The following is a 6215-nucleotide window of genomic DNA, read 5'->3' as shown; positions in this document are numbered from 1 at the left end:
GGTGCGGTGAGGTCGAGGGGACGGCGCAGGTAGGGGAGGAATACTGGGCCGATGGTCACTGGCGTTTCAAGGAAGATCGTCAACACTGACTGGCTGGAGGGATATGAAGGCGATCTAACCGTTCTTTGTACATCAGACGGTGCAGAAAAAATGGACTGACTTATTTGCTTTCAGTCGACTATTATTTTCATAGAATCCTGTAGTAATTTAGTGTGCCACGCATGTTGTAGAGCTATCATATGTCTCCCGTCATTTATTTCTCACCGACCTGCTATCTGCTACCTTTACACTGTACTAGTTGTGCACACACTTCACCCATACTCACACTATTGTTTTTTTATGCATGGGTATTTCATACTCTGAGGCAGTGTTGATGAATGCAGAAAAGAAAAGACACAAGTCGCTCCAGTGTAATTCGAAGATAAGCACTAAGCGTTTCAGCACTCTAATGGGTGCAGTGTCAGCAGTTGGAGACAGTAAACGTAGCTCTGCAGTTGATGATCTCAATTGCCACACACAACCATCCCAGGTGCTTGCTTTAACTTCGCGCTGTCAAATGTGGTTGCATGTTGCATATGGTGTTTAGCTTGTATTGCTTCCAATTTGGTTAAATTGCATCTGCTTACTTTACACATTATACCTTTGATAATGACATGCCTTCCTATTTTTGATACATACTACATATGTCTATTAACCATGTTCGTACATCAAACTAATGCTCTTTTTTATCCCTCGCCAATCACTTATGATGAGACAGTCACCCGAGTGGGTTACTGTGAGACGCCCTACTCATTTAAAGAGTGCAGTGTCATCCTCCCCACATGATTCTCAAGAAACAGCAAGGCTAAATGAAGATACTCAACGTAGCTCTCTAGTTGATCACTGCAATTCCCCCACACCACCATCGCAGGTGCTTGCTCTTACTTGGCAGTGTGATATGTGGTTGCATGTTGCATATGGTGTCTACCTTGTAATGTTTCTAATTAGGGTAAATTGCATCTGCTTATTTAACACATTATACCTGTGAATATGACATGCCTTCCTGTTTTTGGTACATACTACGTCTTTCTATTAACCATGTTCTTACATCAAACTACTTTTCTTGTGTATCCCTCATCAATGATCTACACATTATACATGTGAATATGACACACCTTCCTATTTTTGGTACATACTACATCTGCCTATCACACCATGTTCTTACATCAAACTACTGTTCTTGTGTATCCTGCGTCTATCGCTTATGATGAGACAGTCATGCGCGTGGGTTAATATGAGACGTAATACTCTTATAAAGAATGCAATTTCATCCTCTCCACATGATTCTCAAGAAACAGCAAGCCTAAATGAAGATATTGAACGTAGCTCTGTACCTGAAGACCGCACTTCCCCTACACCACCATCACAGGTGCTTGCTCTAACTTCACAGTGTGATATGTGGTTGCATGTTGCATACGGTGTCTAGCTTGTAATGCTTCTAATTAGGGTAAATTGCATCTGCTTAGTTTACACACTATACCTGTGAATATGACATGCCTTCCTATTTTTGGTACACACTACATCTATGTGTTAACCCTATTCTTACATGAAACTACCTCTCTTCTGTATCCTGCATCAATCACTTATGATGAGTCACCTTTATTCGTTGCATATTGCATATTATTTCTAGCATGTTGCCATGTATTGCTTCTAATTTGGTCAAATACATTTGTTAGGTCACCCTTTTAATTTGGCAGAGTGATATTGGTTTCATCTTTCATATGGTTTCTAGCTTGCATCGATTCTAACAAGTTCAAGCACCTTGTGCTTAGTTTACACTTTATACATCATACATGTCAATATGTCACGCCATCCTGTTTTTCATACATATTCCATCCTCCTATCATGCGGCTGCCTTACATGAAAGTAGTGTTCGTCAGTATCATGCATCAATGAGTTCTGAAGAGCAAAATTTATTCCTTTTTTCTTGTGGGTTTGACTTGACAAGGCAAAATCAAGAAATAGGAAGGAAAAGAGTAAGGAAGGTGATGATGGTGGTCCTCTGCAGCAACGTAAATGGAGCATCTGTACTGATTCTCCTTGTAGTGATAGTGCATTACAAGGTCCAGGTCTCTGCTCCCCTACTCCACCATCCAAGGTGCTTGCTCTAACTTGGCAGTGTGATATCTGGTCGCATGTTGCATATGGTGTCTAGCTCGTATTGCTCCTAATTAGTGTAAACTGCATCTGCTTAGCTTACACATGATACATGTGAATATGACACGCTTTCCTATTTTTGGTACATACTATATCTGTCTATCACACCATGTTCTTACATGAAACTACTCTTCTTGTGTATCCTGCATCAGTCACTTATGATGGGACACCTTTAAGTTGGCAGTGTGATATTGGTTTGCGTCTTGAATATGATTTCTAGCATGTATTGCTTCTAGTTTGATGAATGCCACCTATGACGAGACAGTTTTAAATTGGCAGAGTGATATTGATTGCACCTTCCATATGGTGTGTTGCAGTGTTTCTAATTTGTTGAAGTTCCTTCCGCTTAGTTACCACATCATAGGTGTGAATATGTCAAGCCGTCCATTTTTTCGTACATATTCCATCCTTGCATCATGACTTTGCCTTTCATCAGAGTAGTGTTCGTCAGTATCATGCATGAATGAGTTCTGAAGAGCGAATGATATTCCTTTTTCTTGTCGGTATGACCTCACAATGCAAAATCAATAAAGCTGAAGGAAATTGGCAAGGCATTGGATGATGGTGGTCCTTCCGAGCAACTGAAACGGAGGTTCTCTACAGATTCTACTCCGCCATCCTCCCAACAAGATTCGCAAGACAACGCAAGGCTGGACAGTCAACGTAGCTGTGTAGATGATGAGCACATCTCCCCTACTCCACCATCACAGGTGCTTGCTCTAACTTGGCACTATTATATGTGGTTGCATGTTGCATATGATGTCTAGCTTGTATTGCTTCTAATTTTGTTGAATTGCATCTGCTTACTTTACACATAATGCCTGTGAATATGACATGTGTTCCTGTTTCTACATCAGACTACTATTCTTGCATATCCCGCATCAGTCACTTATGATAAGGCACCTTTAAGTCGCCACTGTGATACTGGTTGTGTCTTGCATATGATTTCTAGCATGTACTGCTTCTAATTTGTTGAAATGCCATACAGTTTGAACTTGGCAGAGTGATATTGGTTGCATCTTTCATATGGTGTCTAGCTTGCAGTGCTTCTAATTTGTTGAAATGTCTTATGCCTAGTTACCACATCATAGGCGTGAATATGTCACACCATCCTGTTTTTCATACATATTCCATCCTCGCATCATGTGTTTGCCTTTCATCCGAGTAGTGTTCGTCAGTATCATCCATGAATGAGTTCTAAAGAGCGAATTTTATTCCTTTTTCTTATCGGTTTGACTTCACAATGCAAAATCATTACAGCTGAAGGAAATTAGTCCGGCAGTGGATGATGGTGGTCCTTCGGAGCAACTCAAACAGGGGGTCTCTACAGATTCTACTCCGCCATCCTCCCAACAAGATTCGCAAGACAACACAAGGCTGGACAGTCAACGTAGCTGTGTAGATGATGAGCACATCTCCCCTACTCCACCATCATAGGTGCTTGCTCTAACTTGACACAATTATATGTGGTTGCATGTTGCGTATGATGTCTAGCTTGTATTGCTTCTAACTTGAATTGCATCTGCTTACTTTACACATAATGCCTGTGAATATGACACGTGTTCATGTTTCTAGAACATACGTGTACATGATGAGCGGATCTCCCCTACTCCACCATCACAGGTGCTTGCTCTTACTTGGAACTGTTATACGTGGTTGCGTTTTCCGTATGATGTCTAGTTTGTATTGTTTCTGATTATGTTGAATTGCATCTGCGTAGCTTACAACTTATACCTGCAATGATCACTTACCCATAAGACACATTTAACTTGGGACTGTGATGTAGGTTGCATCTTGCATTGTCTTCTAGCTTGTACTGCTTCTAATTTCTTGGAATGGCACTTACGACGAGACACTTTTTACCTGATAGAGTGATATTGGTTGCATGTTCATATGGTGCCTAGCTTTCATTTCTTCTAATTTTGTTGAAATGCCTTCCGCTTACTGTTTTTTCATACATATTCCATCCTCCTATCATACGTGTGAATATGAAACGCTGTCTTTTTTTGTATATATTCCATCCTCCCATCCTGCACTTGCCTTACATCAAAGTAGTGTTCATCTGTATCATGCATCAACCAGTTATGCAGAGCTAATTTTATTCATCTTCTTGTGGTTTTGACTTCATAAGGCAATATTAGAAAATAGGAAGGAAAAGAGTAAGTTAGGGGATGTTGGTGGTCCTCCGCACCGACGCAAACAGGGACTCTCTAGATTTGCCACTGCTACTGCTACTGAAGTTAAAGTCCCAAGTCTACATGATGAGTTCATCTCCCGTACTCCACCATCGCAGGTGCTTGCTCTAAGTTGACAGTGTGATAACTGGTTTCATGTTGCATATGTTGTTTAGCCTGTATTTCTTCTATTTTGATTAAATTGCACCTGCTAAGTTTATACGTTATACATGTGCATATGACATGGCTTTCTGTGTCTAGAATACACTGCATCTATCTATCATACCATGTTCTTACATCAAAATACTGCTATTGTGTATCCCGCATTAGTCACTCATGTTGGACACTTTTAACATAACAGTTTGATAGTGGTTGCATCTTGCATTGATTTCTACGTTGTATTGCTTCTAATTTTTTGAATTGCCACTTATGACAAGACACTTTTAACTTGGCAGAGTAATATTGGTTGCATCTTTCATATGGTGTCTAGCTTGCATTACTTCTATTTTCTTGGAAATCCTTCTGCTTAGTTTGCACATCATAGCTGTGAATATGTCATGTCATCCTGTTTTTCTTACATATTCCATCCTCATACGGTTGTCTTACATCAAAGTATTGCTTGTCTGTATCATGCATCAATGAGTTCTGAAGAGTGATTTTATTCTTTTGTCTTGTGGGTACCGCTTGACATGGCAAAGTCAAAAAAGAGCAAGGAAAATAATATAGTAGGGAGTGCTGTTACTCGTCGGGTGAAATGGAAAAGGTTCTGCCGTCGAGATTCTGTAGTGACCAGACCTCAAACAGTCTGATCTCTGTGCTCCGGTGTCATCCCTGGATCAGTAATGCTGACACCACACAGTACTCGGAGGATTTATAACAGAGTAGCAATCACACACTTATTACATCGAGTGTCTCAAAAGAGAACTTATTACAATAAGTATGGCTTAAGGCCATCTAATAACGATAACAGCGGAAGGCTTGGAAGATAAGTGAGTCCATCAACTCCAACGGCATCACTGAGTATAGGACCACGACCTAAAAACTCCTTAATCGTCATCTGAAAAGTCTGCAACATTAACGTTGCAGCCCGAAAACGGGTCAGCACATGGAATATGCTGGCAATGTAACACATAGAGAGTAATGGAATGAAACAGCTATACTATATGCATATTGGGCCGGTGGAAGCTCTATGGTTACAGTTTTGCGTAAAGCCAATTTTTCCCTACTTCAAAGGAATAAAATTTAATTACTATCATGGTGGTTGTTAAACATTGAGAATGGTTGACAGCATTCTCAATCCCAATTAAGCATCATCATTAAACATAACCCAACAAAATTAATTTAGAGTAACATGTTGAGATGCACATGAAAATCGAAGTACTAGATACTCAAGATGTCCATAACCGGGGACACGGCTAACCATGATTAGTTTATTACACTCTGCAGAGGTTTGCGCACTTTTCCCCACAAGACTCGATCGCCTCCGTTTGGTTTCTCGCACTACATGGTGTTTGAGAAGACGGATGACCGAGACATAGTCTTTCAGAAGCGCTAGCACCTTACGATGGGTAGACTGTACCACCTACATCCCCTACATCTGCTCGTCTACCACTGTAAGAGTTCGCACGACTTAGTCAACTATGCTAGAGCCCATAATAGCTTGTGGCTGCACACGAAAGTTTCTAGTATGAATAGTCTCATGATCCCTTTGAGCCTGGGTGGCTGTCCAAAAGAAAATAGGCAAGTCCTGGAATACCCAGGTGCCTCAATCCACCCAGATGTGTGTTTAAGTTGCCACCTTAGATAAACCATTAATTAACAATCTCACATCTATCATGGATTTCA

This window comes from Triticum dicoccoides, chromosome 6A, assembly GCF_002162155.2.
Source record: "Triticum dicoccoides isolate Atlit2015 ecotype Zavitan chromosome 6A, WEW_v2.0, whole genome shotgun sequence".
Lineage (NCBI taxonomy): Eukaryota > Viridiplantae > Streptophyta > Magnoliopsida > Poales > Poaceae > Triticum > Triticum dicoccoides.
Note: the sequence above shows the minus strand (reverse complement) of the source record.